Here is a 20670-nt window from a genome sequence, read left to right as displayed (position 1 = left end):
TTTAGCGAGCGTTGGGCTGCAGTGCCATGAATACAGTGAACTAGTATATACCATGAACAAGAGGTGTTTAAAAGTGGGAAGTTGACACGAAGCAAAAGCCGAATTTCCCTGTCTCTCATTCCCCATTAGCAGCCATTGGCATGTACATTGAGCACTGTCTGACAAGAAAGGGTTGCTACGTTATACTCGCTGCGCGTAACCTTCTTGGTTTTAGAAATGTTTAGCGAGCGTTGGGCCACAGTGCCATGAATACAGTGAACTAGTATATACCATGAACAAGAGGTGGTTAAAGGTGGGAAGTTGATGCGAAGCAAAAGCCAAATTCCCCTGTCTCTCATTTCTCATTAGCAGCCATTGGCATGTGCATTGAGCACTGTCTGGGAAGAAAGGAATTGTACGTTATACTCGCTGGGCGTAACCTCCTTGGTTTTAGAAAGGTTTAGTGAGCGTTGGGCCACAGTGCCATCAATACAGTGAACTAGTATATACCATGAACTCGAGGTGGTTCAAGTTGGGAAGTAGACACAAAGCGCAAGCCGTAAGAAAGTGTGCGTGTGCCGCCTCTCGTTTTGTCCTTGGAATGTCCGCTGGATAGCGGTGCTTCTATATGCGGAATATATGATGAAAATGTGTGAGATGGTGGTACTTGGAGTGTTGACTAGATGGACGAACCGACACACGGACAGGTGCATGGGCGGACGCACGGATGGCTGCACGGACGGAAGGACGCATGGACGCACGCAGAGGCGGATGCATGGATGAACGCAGGGATGGATGCACGGATGGACGTGCGGACGCACGAACAGACGCACGCAGGTCCGGGCGGACGGACGCATGAATGGTCACACAGGCGAACGCATGAACGGCCGGATGCTTCACCCCGCTCTCCAACATTCATACCGCGGATATGCTGCCAATATTTTTTTGCAGCTAACAGGTACGATCGATGAGCTATATTCAATAACGAATCGATGACTTCTGCCGACAAAGCAATGATTCAGTGGCCCGTGCTAGGTATCGACCTCATTTTGCGTCTGGGAGTGTCCACATGTCATTTATTGCTCACGCATCTACACCTGTCAACAATGAGCTGTCTTTTTGTTCTTTTTTTGCCGCGTACTTGCTCCTTTTATTTGGCACAGCTTACCCGAGATTGTGGTGTCTGTAGGCACTCCTATAGATAAATTATTCCATCCGGACCTGACTTCGTGGAGAAAGAGTTTCCCACAGATAGACGACAGCGGCTCAGAAAAACTACCGTGCTTTCAAAAACCAAAGCAAATCTGCCTTTATTTCGGCGGTTGCCTGAAAGATTGGGGCACTTTTATGTCTTGCATTTATGAATTGAACGTGATCGCGATATTCTGTTCCTAGTGCGTACTCCTAAATTTAGTGCATGAAGTCTTTTCGAACTTGGTCTGCACCCACCACATGACCTTAAGGAAACAAATGCAGTAACAGGTGTGACTTGTGTGGTGGGTGACCGGCTTTAGCTTAAAACATGAAGTCATCATGTTAATCACACGTTCTGACCTCCATCGGCAACGGACGCTTGTGTCAAGCATTATTGCAGCAATATTTTATGTTTTATTGTGAAGCATGTATCCAGGAAGCCCGCCCGTGTTTGTAAAGCATGAAAGTTAAATTCACTGCATTTCCAACAGCGGGAGTTATTTTCAGTGTATTCCCAAGCATACGCGCGGCTGTGTGGTAGAACACCTGCTTACCACGCAAACGACGCGGATTCAGCCCCCAGTCGGGCCCAGAATTTATTTATTTTATTTGCATCTTTCTCAAATTTTTGGTCATGCTCAAGATGATGATTTTTCACTCACAACCAATCGCGCCAACACCGACGCCGACGCCGGTATTCCTGCAAAACGAGTTCTTTACCGTGGTCGCTTTAAAAGCGGCTATATATGATTGAATATTAGTGTGCGTGTGCGTAAGTATGTGTATGTATGTGTGTGTGTGTGTGTGCGTGTGCGTGTGTATCTGTGTATAGGTGTAACGGTGTGTGTATGTCTGTCTGAGGGAGAGGACGAGATCAAGTGTAAGCGTTCGCTGGAATATTCGAACTTATAAATATGAGCAATCAAGAAAGCTTTACAATTTTTGTGAAAGAAAGCGACGTGTATTATCTTCGCGGATTCCTTTTTTTCAAGCACAGGAGTGGTTGTTACTGTAAGTTCCGGAATAAGAATTAACAGTGCTCTCACATAATAGGGAGAGCAAGGGATACAAAACGGAGTATTGTGGCAGTTGATTAAGTTTTGGCGTGTATTAGGGTGAGTAATGTGTGTGTTGAGTGAGTCTACGGAATGGAGTTTAGACATAAATGTATTGCGCGCCATCTAGGAGGACGCAAAGAATATAAGAAAAAGAATTTGAAAAAAGATCGAAGAGGGAGAGGTAGTAGGACGAAAAGAAAGGTTTGTAACTTGAGAGAACTGCGCTAGTATGTTCACGCGGCATTACAAAACGATTCAAGTGGTATCATGGTTCTTGCATTACATTGTAGTGCAAAGAAATAAAATTACCAAATGTATGTTTGGTTAACCCAATGCTCTCTCAAATTGATACCCGGGAGGCTACACTTCAGAAGGTGGAAATTACTTCGCCGTAGTGCGAACAAAGTAGCAGATCATTATTCTGACACCAGAGCTCCGTACATGTCGTTTAACGTCGGCAGAACGTAGTCAGGCAGACTGTATAAAACGTGCAGACATTAAGAGAAGGGCTTAGCTTGTGCACTTCAACTGCAGAAACAAAACACGAACAAAGCCGATCTTTGTGTTCAATAATCACACCTGTGCTTGTATTTTGTGGTAAATATTAGCCATAATAATGTATACCTTGGAACGAAGTCAAAGAAGAGAAATGTTGACCTCTTTTGTCCTCACTAAAGGCCGTGAAGTTAATAAACGGAGGCTATTAAAAGGGGTGGAGTGGAATGTACAGTGCCAATTTTTACGAAAGAGAACATGGGAACGCGTGGCCTCAGCGCTCTGGTGGTTTCTGACAGCGCGTTCAAGTGGGTGGGAGAGCAACCACAGCCTCCTATCGTGTCATCTCGAGCGTAGCAAAGCAACCATTCATTGCTGATATAGAACGAGCGGCTAAGTAGCACCCCCTCACCTTTCAGGGCAATTACCGATTGATTGATTGATATGTGGGGTTTAACGTCTCAAAACCACTGATGATTATGAGAGACGCCGTAGTGGAGGGCTCCGGAAATTTCGACCACCTGGGGTTCTTTAACGTGCACCCAAATCCGAGTACATGGGCCTACAACATTTCCGCCTCCATCGGAAATGCAGCCGCCGCAGCCGGGATTCGAACTCGCGACCTGCGGGTCAGCAGCCGAGTACCTTAGCCACTAGACCACCGCGGCGGGGCTTCAGGGCAATTACCAGCCTCTTGTGTTGTTCACTTTGATATGGGAGAGGAGGTGCTTTCTTTCCGTGGGTTCAATATCAGCAGTGATTGGTTGCTTTGCTCGCCTCGAGATGACGCGATAGAAGGCTGTAGTTGCTCTCGCTTCCTCTTGAATGCACTGCCAGGAGAGGCTGAAGCATTCATGCCACGCGTTCCCGTGTTCCCTGTCATAACAATGACGCTGTACACACATGCTGCTGGGAAAGCAGTTGCTTCCTCTTTTAGGGGTGAAGCTCCTTATGCCGTGGCTTGTGCGTTCCTCGTGTTGCGTAACCGCCAGTGGCACATACCCGAAATAGCGGTCCTTACGATTTTGACCTCCAAGGTGGTTCCGCTGACAAATTTCTTCTGTGCGTTGTTGAACAATAAAAGATAGTGCTCAGTGCACATGCTAATGGCTGCGAAGGGGGAATGAGAGACAGGAGCATTCGGCCTTTAGGTAACGCGCACGCTGCGATCCCCACTAGCAGCTATTGGTATGTACGTTGAGCATAATCTGACAAGAAAGGGTTGCTACGTTATACTCGCTGGGTGTAACCTCTTTGGTTTTAGAAAGGTTTAGCGAGCGTTGGGCCGCATAGCCATGAATACAGTGAACTAGTATATACCATAAACTCGAGGTGGTTAAAGGTGGGAAGTAAACCCGAAGCGCAAGCCGTAAAAAAGTGTGCATGTGCCACCTCCCGTTTAGTCCGTGAAATGTCCGCTGGATGGCGGTGCTTCTATATGGAGAATATATGATGAAAAGATGCGAAATGGTGGTACTTGGCGTGCTGAATAGATGGACGAACGGACACCCAGACAGATGCATGGATGGACGCATGAACGGACGCAGGCGCGGATGCATAGACGAACGCAGGGACGGACGCATGAACAGACGCACGTACGGACAGGTGGATGGACAAATGGACGGTTACACAGACGTACGCAGGAACGGACGGAAGCAAGAACGAATGGACGGACGAATGCTTCGCCCCACTCCCCATCATTCACTCCGTGGATATGCTGCCAGTTTTTTAATCCCAGAAAATCTTAACGGACGAATTGATCTTGTATGTTATGCGAACTAAATAGAAAATGTTTGCACGTATAATAAAAGTTACAATGCAGAGCTTCGGTCCTCTATGTAGCACATACTTCGGAATGAACAGTTTTTTTTTTTTCGCTCGTCTCAACGGAGCTTTTGCCAGAAATGTGATGTTAATTGAATATATATTCGCCCGCAAAAAAGAGACAAACTTTGCCGTTCTAATCTGTGAAAGTGGTCGACCAGTGAAGCATGTATGGCAGTTGCTAGAGATTTTATTAGGCAGAAATGGGTTGCTCAGAAGACAATTATTTTGGGTGGTAGCATAAGTCGTGTTAAGTGAAAATATTAAAGTGCAGTTACGTTTACATGATACGTCATTGTTTGATTGCAGCTGTTAAATATTGTATGAACGAAAAAGAGCGCCACTATCATCATTAGGAGGGGAGCAGTGTTCGCAATAAAGAAGAGGTCAACTGGTGGGCTTCGCCATGGGCACGGCGGCTCGTCCTTTTCTCCAGAGCAGCTCATCCGCTCACGGCCACTTTCACTATTGAAAAAAAGTGCTGTGCTAAGAAAACGTTTTTCAAAGGGGAAAATATTCTATAACATTATCAAAATATATGGGCTGTAATACCTTCATTGTCATTTTATTAATTGCTGGAATACCAGGGAGTCGTATGCTTGAATGGACCCTGCCGTACTTTTTTCACGGTGGTCTAAAAATGCTGCCGATTTAGGCAGTCGGGATGCCTGTCAAAATGTGAGTCAGAAATTATAGCACGACACTCGGTGGAAATCTTTTAATGAACCAAAGTGTAGTAAAACTGATAGCTGAGGGAGTTGGTAATAATTTATTGTTGAAACCTTTGTAGCACCCACAAAACACGGGGACAGACATAGAGAAAGCGCTGATTCGAACCTTCCTTCTTTGTGTCCCCGTTTTTTTCGTACCTTCAAAACGTTTTAAGTTTTCAATCAGGTTTCAATATAGTGATTAATTTGAGCGTCGAGAACCGAATGGTAGTAACCGCGTAAGTCACCGTAACCCACTATTAATTAATGAATTCGAAAATTTCTGCGGCAGTCGATCCGTAACCATACCGTGCACGGCGCTCAATAATTTGTACGGGTGCGACGTCACAAGGAAAGGATCGCTTGGCTCATGAACACACGAAAAACAGCTGGACATAACCATGAACATACAGAATAGGCTCTATATATATGCCTTGTGAATCATAAAGTCGTGGGGCCAATTCATTGTTTTCATAGAAAAAAGTCAATTTATGAAGGCTTTATTATTTTGGTATGTGTTTGTTTTAACATAGCTTGCGTTAGAGATTTTTCTCTGCTCTTCGGAAGCTGTAAAACTTAAGCTGGAAATTCACCGGACTTTCGGGTGTAGTAAAGCCTGACGGTACAAGAGAGTAAGGGATGGGCATTTCAGCCTCTATTAGCGTAAGAGTCTCGTTTCGAGTGTATAGTGCTCGAAAGCATATCGTCTACATATTCCATATTATCTGAGTAAATTTCTTTTTAAGAAATCTCATTTCCATGAAAGCCCCTCACTGACATTTTTAATTGGTTTTGTTTCGAATGGATCTTCAAAAAGTGAATTGGACTCAGGAACTATATTGACACGTGCTCATTTTAAAAACGGTGATTTAAAATTTCAGGTGGTGCACTTCGTAGCTTCATCTCCCGTCCGTTCATTGCCGTGTTGGCCTAGTGTATAAGGTACTCGGCAGCTGTCCCGCAGGTAGAGGAATCGAATCACGGGTATGGTGGTTGCATTTTCGATGGAGGCGAAAATGCTACAGGCCCGTGTGCTCAAACTTGGGTGCACGTTAAAGAACCCCAGGTGGTCGAATTTCCGGAGCCCTCCACACAGCTTCTCTCATATTCTTATGGTAGTTTTGGGGTTTTAAAGCCCACATATCAATCAAAACAATCTCCCGTCTATTAACCTTAGTGATTACATCAATTGCATTCCCGTTTTAATGGAGAAGATGCATGCTGTTTCGTAATCGTAAAACATTGTGATTGTATATTTATTGTGTTGAAGCCAAAAGGCGCGTTATGTCAAAAACGGGGGCATATATGAGGCGCATCTCAAACACGCGCTGCAATAGTATTGATAGGCACGCATCTATTTATGCTATGACATGGAATGTAATATTTCTTCTGGATATTTTGATAATGCTTGCTACAGAATTTCACGTGACTAAGGTTCATCACATTGTCCTGAACAAAACTTTTGAAACTGCAGAACTACAGTGACTAAGAAGTATGCGAGTATGAGGAGGTGTATGCGAGTGCCACCGTTATAGGAAGGACACGGAAAGCACATTCATTGCTGGAGCTTTCGTACCAATAGAATGCGACAGTTCACCGGGGAGTTGTCAATGCACTTTAGTGCACTACCGAAATCAATGAACACACACTAAAAGAGTTTTGCGCACTTACAAGTACGCTTGGACGAAAGCTGCGTAAGGCGTGCTAGTTTGCAGCTTAACAATACGCATAACCATATTCTGTTGCGATACGCCCGTCTGTTCTGGAGCTATCCCCGTTTCAGTGAACTTCATTGTTCTTTGTGAAAGGGATGCGAGTGTCAAGCGTATAAAAGAAGAGGGAGAGAGAAAGCTTTTCTGATTGGCTATTATGGTTTCCGGGCAAGTGAGTGGTGTCCTCAGTACAGGGCTCCACTGTCCGTTGCGGCTCGCTGAGCTTGATCGAGCAAAGCCAGCTGGTTCTCCCGATCCTTTCTAGGCAGCCGGGTCTCCCAAAGCCTTGCTCGGGATGGTGTTCCAAAAGGGTATAATTGACGTTTTGGGGCCGGGATTCACATTCCCACGTAATGTGGGCGTTTAAACTGCAATACAATTCCCTGTGTTACGTCCATTCGCGTTTTAAACGTGGCCCAGACAGAAGCTAAGAAACAGTTGTTTTCATATAACAACTGTTTCTGCGCTTTGTGTGGGATGCTGTGGCAATTTAGCTGTTAGTTTATTTTATCCAAGCCTGCTTTTTTTCTCTTCGTAGTTGCGCACGCCACATTTTTTTTGAAAAAGCACTGTATGATTGGTGTGCCATTAAACAAACTAAACAAAAGGCTGATAATTAATTTCAACTGTAGTGGTGCAAATATACGTGGTGCTCTTTTATTGCGCACCGCTTGCCTTCAACATTACGAGAAATATTTCTGTCGACAATTTGTCGCCGGGAAATTACACTAGCAAACTTGCCATAAAAGCCACTATCCAGGCCACACTATAGACAATTGCTAGTGCTCCTTTGTGGCTCAATGGTTAATGCTTCGCACTGACTATATACAATTGCGATATCCGACAAATACGCAAAAACATTATTGAATAAAGTAACAAAACGGTTATATCAATGTCGTTATGTCACGAAATATCCGTACATGCAAGTTTAGCGAATGCTGCAACATTTTTGTGGTGAATCGCGCTGAAGTTTGTGTGCACCAGTGTGCAATAATACCGGGTAAAACCAATGACACTTTTTAGCGAAGCATTCGGTTTCGTCACATGCAAAGTAATGCGCGTGGCTTTCACGGAGTCACGACACAGCCGCGCTCGAGTTTCGAAATTCATATCGCAGTGTATTTATGGCGAAATGAATTGGTCTTTGTCAATGCATATATATTTTGTCCTTGAATTTCGAGAACAAGAATCAGCGAAATGTGCCAAGAAGTCATTTGTGCACTTCGCCATCGCATTTGCCGCACGAAGGAATCGCTGGCTCTTTTTCAAGTGCGAAGAAGGTCGGGCATCCGGCAGCATCAATCACAGCTCTCACAAAAGGCGTATCCTCCGCATTGCCCTCGAAGTTCATTCAATTCCTTCTCCGCACCACAGCTTGTTGAACGAACTGTTTCTGCGTAAGTTGCGTTGTATTTTTCGATTAGAATCTCGGCTGTATCCGCATGGCATCTCTCTCGTCATTGCTACGCATAAACAAAGTTGTTTTGTCTGAAACTGTAGTTGTTACGCTCTATATAACGATTGAAAGTTACTTAATACTTTTCACAGATTTTACATATGCCATATTGCATGTATGATAAACTACTACTTTTGGTGAATAAAGTGCACTTTCCATAAAGGGCGTCCAACGCGGGGATCGCGGATTTCGGCGGTCTTATGTTTCGCTATATACCGAATTGACAAAATTTTTGTTCATACGTGCTCAATGGTAATGACGGTCGTATACGTCAATGCTAGAATGTCTGAAATCATCATTAGTTGAAACGTATTAGGTAACGTAATAGTTGCACGGTAAAATGTTTTCTGTAACGCGAGTTCTCATTATTGTTAATGTGAAAACAATCGAGGAAGCCTGTTAATTGGATAAACGTGTAATACGTTACGCGCACTATTCTGCCGTTTTAAACGAAGCGTTAGGCTAACCTTACACAGTTTTTAACATTGAAGGGAAGTAGCGTAACCGTTAAAATAGTTACTTCGTTAAGAAGCTCGATTGCATCTCTGAATCGAGTAATTATTCGTAAAGTTGGCTGGAAGCATCTGCTAGCTCATTCACAACCTATACTGTAAAGGGTCATGATTATGGTCATCACCACACTGAAGTTCTATCAGCTGGAGTGACTTTTCTCAAACTGTGCGAAGTTTTTGCTTCACATATTCAAGAATACAAAAAAACTCGATTTTCAGTCTTGCTTTTCTGTTTCAGTGTTTTAAATATGAGCACCGAAATATGAGCGCAAATAAGAGCACCGCAAAGTCGATTTCTTCATTTGTTTGTAACTTGCGTGGTTTGTAATTGCTGTAGAAAACGACTAAAGTAGCCGGGTGGTTTTCCGTTGAACCAATGGTGGCTAATTTGAAAGCAGAGCCGAAAAGGCAAATATATGATGAACCAGAGCCCTCCCTTTTGTCAATTTGTGGATCCACTCAGTGTGCCACAGGAAGCTTTAAAAAAACTTGGTTGATACCTATGTTTAGGAACTGGTATAACACGATGGTAAAGAGTGTCTTCATATAGGCAGTTGGGCGTTTATCAAGCATTGGTTCGCCACGAGGGCAAAGCAATGAATCCTACAGCAAGAAACTGTAATTTCACGTGAAAAATGGCAAGCAGATTGAAAATTCCAGCCCGCACTTCAAGCAGAGAGCACGCTTGAAATGAGTATGCAAAGGACGAGCACTCACAAACAACTATCACAGCTCGGCACTTAAGACACGCTGCTAGAACAGGAAGAAAGATGCGCAAAATGAACTCACAAGTATACACAAGACGAGCTCAAACAACGGTCACAATTCTTACTCCCTCGTGTGTGAGTAGCGCACTCCTTTCGTAAACGCAGCCGCGACAGTGAGCGAAGTGACTTGTGCTCTCCCGAATAACGACATAAACACGCTCGCGTAGCAACGGGAGAGACGACTACCTTTGTAAGCGCGCCCAATGCCAACGCCCGCTCTTTGTGCTATCTAGCGGTTGATAATGAGAGCGCGCTAAAGATACTGATCTCTCAAAAGCGTCACTGGCATATGGTGTATATAAATGGCGCACCGTTTGCATGTTGGACAACGTACAATTCGTGGCCTAGTGGTTTCGCATCGCGCGCTGTGGAGCAAAAGGCCGCAGGTTCGACGCCTGCAGACGGAACAAACCATTGTCTTTTATTTCTTTATCCGCAGTATATTTTCTACATCATGGTATTGGTGACAAAAATACGCCAGTGGAGTCGTAGTGGACCCCGACTTTCATGTTAAAGAAATTGTGATACAGACCACAAGACAAGAGCAGAAACGGTAAACTTCTGCTGCGGAAATATTACGTCCACTGCAAGTGCGCAACACTAGTCAAAAATGAATTCTGAGGAACCACTTCCCTCAGTCACTTTCGAAGTACCATAAGTAGCATGTTTGCACCTCTAAAAAAAATAAGAAACTGAATTTCTTGCCGCTTGGGGAAGTGAACTGGAGGTAGTGAATCTCAAGGTCATGTCAAAAGGATTTTTTTTCACGGGCTCTGCTCAGCCATGACCTGGACGATCAACAGTAAGCCATCCGGCACGCTCAAAAAGCTACCCTCTAAGTTGCCCCGAGGCCACCACCCAGGGCCGAGGTGCTTGTGGTCTCACCACGCTCAATACCACCAAACATTTTAATTGAACGTTCTACTGACGCCTTCACTGAAGACATGATATTGGCCAATACATTGCCACCAGCGGGAGCACTAAGCGCAAGCAATGCTAATTAAATTCTACCAAGAATCGCCTATATTAATATTTCATTTGGGAAAGAATATCGCACGCATTGTGAATAAACCACATTGGTTTCATGTGAGATGTTTCGCATAGACTTCAACCTCAAGCATTTATACCGTAGTAGTACACTGTTGCTATCTTGTAATCTCTTATCATAGAGTCCACCATTGTGGTTTAGCAGTTACAGTGCCTGGCTCCTCACCCGTGAGACGATGGTTTGGTCCCGCCGCAGCGGTCGCATCTCAATGGGTGTGAAAAGCTTGAGCCCCGTGTGCTGTGATATATCACTGCAGGCTAAGTAACAACAGTTGATCCTTATTAAATGCGAAGTATTTCTTAGTGGACTTCGGCGACTTTGAGCGCATCTATCTATCTATCTATCTATCTATCTATCTATCTATCTATCTATCTATCTATCTATCTATCTATCTATCTATCTATCTATCTATCTATCTATCTATCTATCTATCTATCTATCTATCTATCTATCTATCTATCTATCTATCTATCTATCTATCTATCTATCTATCTATCTATCTATCTATCTATCTATCTATCTATCTATCTATCTATCTATCTATCTATCTATCTATCTATCTATCTATCTATCTATCTATCTATCTATCTATCTATCTATCTATCTATCTATCTATCTATCTATCTATCTAGCCGCCTACGACATTTAGCTCTCCTGGCCGTTTCGATAATGGTATCAATACCAAGCTTGGTATGGCATAACATGACTGTATGAAGAACATATTTGACGAGTCATAACGTAAAAATCATTACTCATGTTAACTCATGTTAACGCCATTCCTTTCCCGATAATAAAGCCTGACCAAGGCCACTTTGCAACCAAGTTTCAAACACACGCGTGGCTCAATGGTAGAACACTTCGCTGGCGTGCAGGGGACCCGGATTCAAATGCCCTTGCATCCATGGTGTTTTTTTTTTTCGTTACTTAAATTTTTCTCCCTTCAATATACAGTGGAAAGGGAAACCGTCGGCGGGGGATATGGCGCACGCGACCCATGTTGTGGTCTCATAACAGCCTTTGCTGTAAAAATAATCGGCAACTATACTTGTACACTATAATAACTTGCTGGTACATACGACAGTTTCTCATCGTTACTCAATTCTATTTTCAGCTATGAAATTCGGAGTGAGATTGGAACAAAAAAATGCGTGATGGGCCAAATCTTCAACATCTCCAGAGGGAACCACGTGGCAGTCACTAAAGTGTATTGGAATTCGGCATCGAACTAATAGGTAAGAACCACTTAATCCGCTCTGAATTCAACTCTCGAGTTTATTGCTGCTGTTTCCTTTCGATAAGATGTCCGAAGAGTGAGAATGTGTGTGTGTGTGTGTTTAGAATAAGTGTGTGACGATTTAGAGTACCAGTTACTCTACTATGGGTTTTCAAGGCGAAAGGCGCAGGTGTCGTGAAGTTCAAAGTATAGCATCTCTAACTGGTGAAAATGTACATTCTAAATTCAACAAGGTAAATGAATAGATACGTTTGGGTGGGAGATCAGAAATAGGAGGGTATAGCACGTAGTTAGGATTCAAGCATCTTCCTTGCTACATAAATTCATTGCTATATATCTAAATCAACGTAAACAATAAAAGTAATTATTTAAAGCAAAAGTTTACCGCCTTAAAGTTGTGGGAAGAAGCAGATCTGGTCTACCGAAGGATGGGCCCCTTTGAGGGTGCTTGTTACGCTCGAGCGCGATATTCCCCTTTAAATGTGCCCAGCCATACTTTTCCAAATAATTGTCTAATCACAATACTAAAAGAGCTTATTGCCTCACGAGATGACTATCGTATTTTTTTTCTTTTTTAGTATCCGTAAAATACGAGCGTAGTTTACGAAACTCATCGCACGCTTCAAGCGATTTCTCTTACATTTCGTGGCAGCGAGTGCTCTGAATGCTACACAGAAATGGGGACGACTAGGAGGGGCGGGGGCAAGTAGATGCGTGCCTTCGTTGGAGCGCTTTATGACCTATAACTCTCGTTGGAGCGCTCTGTGATCAATGACTCTCGTTGGAGCGCTTTATAACCAATAATAACCAAGTACTCAAAATCGCTAATTATCTTTTCTAAACACAACGTCTCGTTCATTGGCAGCTGTCTATTGATCAAACCTTAGTTTCTTGGGACAGCTTCCAGCTCTCTCTTAGTAGAGTACTAAGTACTCTAAATCGTTAACCAATTTTTCTAAACACACTTTCAGTGTGATCGCAAACGTGGGCACTAATGAGCGGGCACGTAGTGGCCTCTAGAGGCAGTCATGGTAACTATGCGGCCGAAGGCTCTCAAACTAGCGAGTGGCCGTAGACTATGTATATCTGGCGAAGTTATTTGGGGATATGGCATAACTTTCAGATAAGAGGGAATGGTTTTTAGGGGTAATTTACCGGCCACGTTGTGCGCTATAACGTTTAATGAAAACTTTTTGTTCGGCCACTTTCGTCGCACCGTCGTTCGCAGGCATCGTCGTCTTGTTAACACCCTTTTGACGCCAGCTCAGGGTACCGTAGTTGATGTTGCACGAATTACACAAACGCGAGAACAACCGCTAACAGATGTGCACGCAGGCTTGCACAAAAGTATTAATTCCTGTCTTGCTGATCGTAAGCTTCTTAATTGTTGACATCTGCACCCTCGCTGGATGCGGAGGCAAAGTGCGCATTGCTCCGATGCCAATGCTACGGGGTGCTGTCTTTCGAAGTCAGCCCCCTTATGCCAGTCTTTAAAGGTATAAATAGAACACATCACCTCGGGGATGCCTACTATTATTCTACCAACGATTTCCACTCATTGGTCAGTGAATCGCATAAGCTTTACATCTCAAGTTTAAAATTTGTCTCCGTGTTCTTCTCCAAGTGTCGGATGCTTGACACACATTCCACCTTTACGTTGTATTGCATACACACGTCAGACCTGCTAGCAACTATCGGGTGCATACTGAAAGTTTCAGCATGGCCAAAGGTTCTTATGTGTGTTCAATACGGCGTTCTGCCAGGCTTGCACTCTAATACGGTAATCAATCAAGCGGCCTTCGGCCTCTTGTGTAATTGTGTGGAACCAACCATAGTCCTGTTTTGTCACTTGACACTGACAGATTGCTAGTCGCCTTCGCTTCCTGGGAAAGTGCTTTCGAAAGTTTACTCGCGAATCCTTAAGTGCGCGCAATAATTATAATGTCACAATAATTTTTCACATGCTGGTCGTTTCTTATACCAACAGGTATATATATTTATGCGACAGATAGTAATAAACAAAGCGTTTATATTTCCGTCGCAAGCCCGGGTGCTCTTTGAAAATTCATCCCTGAACGAGTCTCAAGAAATAATTCATTCATTGAAAAGTATAGTGTCAAGTGTTTACGCATGGTGTTGTTTCAACAAGAAAGTTTTTTGTACAAACTTTATAACATTCAAGCTCGAGTCATGGCACAAATATTTACCTGCCCAAAGAATGATACCGAAGTGATCGCTAATAAAACTTTGTTAACAGCTATTTTGTACAATTTGGGAGCCGTTGTTCATATGGCGAAGTTGCAGGCCCATACTTTTGAGATATAACGTAAGTTTTAAGTTATTTTAGACATTCCTCAGTGAAATATAATGGCGAGATCAGAACTCGCCCCACTCAGCACGCAAAAAACGATGCTACTCTTTTACGTCAGACCGGAACTTGCCTTGACACGGAAGTGTCAAGGCCAAATTAATTCACGTCTAAGCAATTACCTTTTTGCGTGTCTTGTGCTTTTCAGCGCTGTTTTCGAATAATCTACAACCAACAAACCTAGCTCTCCACATGGAAACCATGTTGAGGGCGTCACTCGCCTAACAGTCACCGCTTTTGCAGCTCTCCGCACTTTTGCAAGCAGAACTTCAAGGACATATCACTCGCGACAAATGTCGAGACATATGAATTTAAAATCAAAACTACCTTAGTTTTTTCGTTTTGTTTTTAGGGCACCCGGTGCACCTGAAGTTGTGGAACAATAACTACCGGCATTGGTGGCTGCAACGTATAGCATAAAATCCAACAGGAGCAGTCTTTGGTGATCCCAGAATGTCATTGACGTCCCCCTCCAAACAGATGACTTCGAACACGTTTGTTTTTATGACAGGTGAGCCCGGTATTTGCGCACAGTTTCCAGCTGCTTCTATTCAAGCGTGAAATGCATTAAGCATGCTTCCGTCGAAGCGAAAAAGAAGCCACGGAAAGTTTCACACTTCTCGGTATACCATTGCAGATAATTCGGTGCAGCAATCATCAGCTTGCATTTTATCTTGTCAGTAGCTCCTCAGACACACGCGCACATGAAACCTTTCGGTGTCCCAATGACGCTTGAACTATGCCTAAAAAAACAAAGAAATGAGACCACTCGGTGTCCAGCAAATAAATACATGTTGATGTTAAAGCTCGTTCGAACTCACTTCTCACAATTTTCCTCAATCGGACTCACTCGAAGTAATTCATCAAAACTTTTCACAGTGAGACTTATCGAATTCAGTCTCACTAAAACTTTCCTCAAGTGCACTTACTCAGACTTAACGTCACCAATATATTGCTAAACCAGATTCACTCGGACTCCAGCGCCCTACTAAAATTTGCTTCATGCAGACTAGCTCAGACATGGTGTCGCTTTATTATTCCCCAACCAGGCTCACGCGGACTCGGACTCAATGAAATTTGCTTCAAAGAGACTCACTCACACTCAGTCTCAATAAAATTTTCATCAGTTTAACCTACTCAGACCCAAGGCCCGACGTGATTCAGTGTGGGTTGACTCCTGTGTGAGTTTGCCGGTCCATGTGTTGAACAAAATCGTTAGCGTCACCGTGCGAAAGGTCATACTTCCAGGAAATATCATTCTCCCGGGAAATTCCGTGCTCCCGAAAAATGTCCTTGAGATGCACTCTTCAATGCGCTCAATTTTTACTTGCATAGATCCTATTTACCGAATTCCCCTTTGTGAATTTACTGTAATCAAAAGGAAAAAATTAGCAGATTTTATTATATTGTCGTTGTTTCCATGTATTCAGGAAAATCATACTAGCACCTTCTCTTCAAAAACTGGGCTTGCAATTATCAGAACATGCTCCTCTTTTTTTCGGAGCCTCAACACTGGGGCACAGCCACAGGGTTGTTTTATTCACCGTTCAAGAATAAATCACTGTGGGTAATAAATTTTTTCGCTAAATTGTGGGCTAACTACATATTTTTCCAATTCTCAATTGGCACTTCAAACCACAAATTTAATGACTAGCGTTACTATAAATGAAGCCATGCAGAAAGTACCAGGCAAATTCACCTTGTAATAGGCCAATCCCCTCTGTTGGTGACGAGCCATGCGCAGAGGACAACAACAACAACAACAACAACAACAACAACAACAACAACAACAACAACAACAACAACAACAACAACAACAACAACAACAACAACCAGTTGGAGAACGCGACAGCTAGCAAGAGCAGGGACCGCTTGACGTGAGGGACTGAAGAGGACCGAGCTGGTTTAGCAGGCCAGCTGGGACTAGCTTGGCGTGACCTGAGGATGACCGAGTGTTCCTGATCCAGCGTAGCAGTGCTGTTCCCGCGGTGAACGAGCGAGCAGCTTTTGCGAGCAGCTGATTCCGTTTCAGTGGCGGAAATCGTGGCATCGGTGCCACGTCTAAACGGGTCCGGCACAACCAGTGGCGGTGAATCGTGGTCATGAGCGTGTCCATAGCAACCCGAAGCTGAAGGCATGGCCTCGGTGCTGAGTCGAGCGCAACGTGGCCTACGAGTTGCAGGGCGAGCAGTTCATCGTCTGCTATTGCGCCGTCGCACAACTTCATCGTACAGGCTCACATGACTCGTCATGCTCTACCAGTTCATGCTTGTGTCGTCAACACCCATGGGTCATTTTAGTGACATCGGATGACCTTTGACTTCGGGATGCACCCATATTCTCGTATGTGTAGGATGGGAAGTGCAGGTTTAGGACCTCAGATATATTCGTAGTGTTTCGCCGATGAAAGTGTATGTATATGAAGCAGGACTGATAGTTTGGTTATATAGTTGGTGATGCATTATGGGCAGTAACAATGCACAAACTCGCGGCACGAAGCGAAAAGACACAAACAAGCGCTGACTCTCAACTGAAGAATTTATAATTTATTGAAATATACAAGTTATCTGAACACATGTATATTTATATATATGTACATACTCTACTACATGTATGTATATTTGTGTCAAGTCAATAGAAAAAGGGAAGTTTTATTGCATACGTAACTTGTTAAATGTTTGTTGGCCTTGTCTTGGTTGTCCGTGTCTGAAAGCCCCGAACTACCACAGCATCCTTCACAGCTGGATTTGAGCTCCTAGGTGATGCCGGTGGGAGATTTTTCCTATGCGTGGTTGAACAATAAAGCTTCGCAGCGTGTACGTCAACTAAAAGCAGACTGCGAATCTCTGTGCCCAATCGGAGTCGTCTGACTCTCATTGCCCTTTAGCACCAGTTGGCATTTTCTAATATAGAAACACCAGTTCATCACTGCGTGTTCTACGCCTCCCCAAGTTTTTCGCTGCGCAACGCCGTGATGAGTGCCAGCGTACAGGTCGCCGCCAGTGTAAGCGTTAGCGCCCGCTGCTTCGCAACTTCACATGGTTCTCTTTAGAGGGACATTGCTTAATTTTTATTTTTATGTTGATATAAGTGCCTTTGTGCCATTCTCCTTGCTTCCTCAATTGCTTACTGTTTGTACACACCACGCGATATCGTTACAACTGCTTGCTCTGGCCGACGTCACACTGATGCCGACGCCCTATCGCATTCATCTGTATTCATTGTATCATGATATCGCATGAGTTCTTGTGTACACGTATGCCAACATTGTCATGTATATTAGAGCAATGATGTCTTCATTGCAACGCATGCCCCAACGCGGTGGTCTAGTGGCTAAGCTACTCGGCTGCTGACCCGCAGGTCGCGGGTTCGAATCCCGGCTGCGGCGGCTGCGTTTCCAATGGCGGCGGAAATGTTGTAGGCCCGTGTGCTCAGATTTGGGTGCACATTAAAGATCCCCAGGTGGTCGAAATTTCCGGAGCCTTCCACTACGGCTTCTCTCATATTCATATGGTGGTTTTGGGACGCTAAACCCCACATATCAATCAATCATTGCAACGTAGTGATGTTTGTCATGGTACATAAATGTGCCGAAGTTTACGTACCCTATTAGTGGAATGTTATGAAACCTTTGTTTTTTGTACATAGTATAAACTTCTCCTAAACAAACGTTTTCTAAACACGAACACATGAACACATTTTTTTCACTTCAACACTTACTTCTCGATCACTTGACGATTCTGTTGACATGGTATCCATTTTTAACTTACTTTAACGCTTGCTTTCATGTTAATTCATATTTGAACAACTTCATTTGACCTGTCACCTTAGTTCACCTTTACTAACGCTTCATCCACCTTATGTCCCAGTGATGAGACACACTCACTACTTAAGTTCGTCCACCCATCTGCCCTTCTAAAAATCTACGGTGAAACTTCCGGTCTGTGCTGTACTTCCCACCTTCACTTGTCATAATCGATTATTCACTGTTGTTCTCGAATCTGTGTTTCTCGATGGCGTAGCCCTACATTAGCTGTTGCGATTGATTTGAATGCCTTTTAGCGTGGGAGCATTATAGGATTAGTTTTCTAGAAATTGGGGCGTTGGTGTCGGCGGTGGCTTCATTAGTTGGGGGCCGAAAATCGGCGTTTTCCATACGAAAAAATTCAAGATATATAAAGATAGATAAAGGACCTTTAGCCCTAGTGAGAATCGAACCCAGCCCTTCTGCCTGGTTCTACCATGGAGACCTGCCACAGATTCGAAATGCTGTAAAAAAAGCTCTAATAATGACATCTACTGAAAGTTACGTGTCTCCTTAAAATATGTGATATTGCTTGGCGGAGTCATTGAATCGAACCAAGCGCTCTTGGCATGTGAAATGCGCTATGAATCAGTGGTTCAAAGCTGCCCGCCGGTTGCAAAGTGTGCAGCTGCACGTGGCGCCTAAGGTAGGTGTAGAGGGTACTTCAGCAAATGATAAAAGAAATAATTATGGCGTGGTAGGCAATTCGCTACTGCACTTGCAGTGCACACTCTATGATAGTTCGAAACGGCCGATTTCACGCGCAAAATGGTTATTTTTCTTGCGGCACGGGTGACGGCTACACGTACGAGGCGACGCAATCGCTCCTTCGCGTTTCACTTTTGAAGACGTAGCTCAAGTGTCCTCGAACTTTGTTGTCTAACTTTAGGGCCGTTAATTTGGTAATGCGTCTGAAGGGTGTGAGTTTGTTCTAGTTGAGGAGTCACATCTGTATTCACTGGATAGTTAGAGGATTCCGCATGCCTCTGTGAGCAGCGACGCCTGCCTCCACTGCAGGGAAGCCCTGCATGAATAGCACTATACCACACAAAACTATCTGGTAATCTAGTTATATAGCGCACCTCCCCTGTTCTGGAGAATGTAAACAAAAGCACACTGTGAGGTAATAAGGTGTAGCGCTCTCTTACCATCAAAGACTTAATTATAAGAACTTTATTTATAGGTCACATAACATGAAGCAAGTTCGTAGGTCCATCTCATTTGTTAAGCTTCTCTTCCAGGGTTCCAAACAGATTGAGAAAACAAGAAATAATGTATATAAGGCGTAAATGGTGTACACCAGCTTAGCTTGCTACAGTCTACAGCCTATGTATCACGCTATACAGGCAGTGTGGGAGCTAATGAGCTGCCACAATCTCGCTGCACCATGTTTTGCTTCCAATTCGACCTTCACCTTAGTACACAATTAACAATAACGTGCTACGATGCAGAATACTGAATAAACTCGTGCTTGGCTCTGCCGAATGGGGCCAGTCATGAAGTTTGTGGAGCTCGAACAGCGTATGTGCGACGCATACGGGCTCCTTACGGCTTCGCGTTTTGCAAGTGAAAAGGGCAAGCGAGGAACCCTCTAGCTCACGTTCGCTGTTCTTTCATTTTGACAGCAGAACGTTCTTGCCCGACTTTTGCATAATAAACTTTTGCTGCACTTCACCGAACGACCTCGATGGTGTGAACACGTGTGCTCATGAAAGTGCTCCATATGTGCGAGTGAGGCTGTTTTCGTTGCGGCTTTGACAAATACAACGGCTAGCGAGAACTGCCCGCAGTGATTCGTGACATGAGGCCAAAGTCCAACGGTGCGACACAGCGACCCGTGAGTTTGCGAGCGATGTACAGATTGAACGTGCAGAGGGAGGGATAAAATATTTCGCGCATTTCAGTTATGCAGCGCGAGTCGCGATATCTCTACGCAGGGCATGTTCCACGATCGAGGTGCTCTTCTTGAATTTAAAATTTTTCCGTAGGAAACTAAGACAACCTCGAATGCACTTTCGCCGTTTTTATTTTGAAACTTTATGTAATATTTGGCTTAAACATCTTTGTTCAGAATCTGTTTTTATTCGCGTAGATTTAGAGGATGGGCAAAGGGTTAAGAGGGCGTAAGTCCTAAGGAAGTTAAGATTGCGATATTTTTTCAATTTTTCAGCTGTGGGTTATAACGCTTCTCTTCAAGGAGCCCTGAGCTGCTCCTCGGGCTTAGTGAAAAAAAAAAACATGTTTTACGAATAGCAAACCATGCTGTGAACAGTTCGGCCAAATTTTGTAGTTGTGTGTGACACACGTAGAGAGTCCAAGTGGGGCGCTAACTGACACTTTCCCATGTTTTCTATCTTCAATCAGAGTTCCCAGCGTCACTCATTTCGGAGGGTTGGGTACAAGCTGTACAACTGTCAGCACTGTTGAAAAGAACACTCAGCAGCACGGCTTGGACCGGCTGGGAATATTTCCTCGGTATGCTTGCGGGAGCTGACGATAGCTAAACGA

At 44.0% G+C, this 20670-nt stretch overlaps 1 protein-coding gene across 1 annotated transcript in view; it reads left to right on the top strand.

Moving 5' to 3' along the window:
* The window catches only part of LOC142796477 (uncharacterized), a 405078-nt gene extending 390218 nt beyond the window's left edge, over positions 1-14860 (top strand). Inside the window, exons 3-4 of the transcript XR_012893863.1 lie at positions 11867-11987; positions 14710-14860. The gene's annotated coding sequence lies outside the window, so the exon portion shown is untranslated. The remainder of the gene's footprint in view (positions 1-11866; positions 11988-14709) is intronic.
* The last annotated feature ends 5810 nt before the right edge of the window (positions 14861-20670 follow it).

The sequence above is a fragment of the Rhipicephalus microplus genome, chromosome 2, assembly GCF_043290135.1.
Source record: "Rhipicephalus microplus isolate Deutch F79 chromosome 2, USDA_Rmic, whole genome shotgun sequence".
Classification (NCBI taxonomy): Eukaryota; Metazoa; Arthropoda; class Arachnida; order Ixodida; family Ixodidae; genus Rhipicephalus; species Rhipicephalus microplus.
This window is presented reverse-complemented; position numbering and strand designations above follow the sequence as displayed.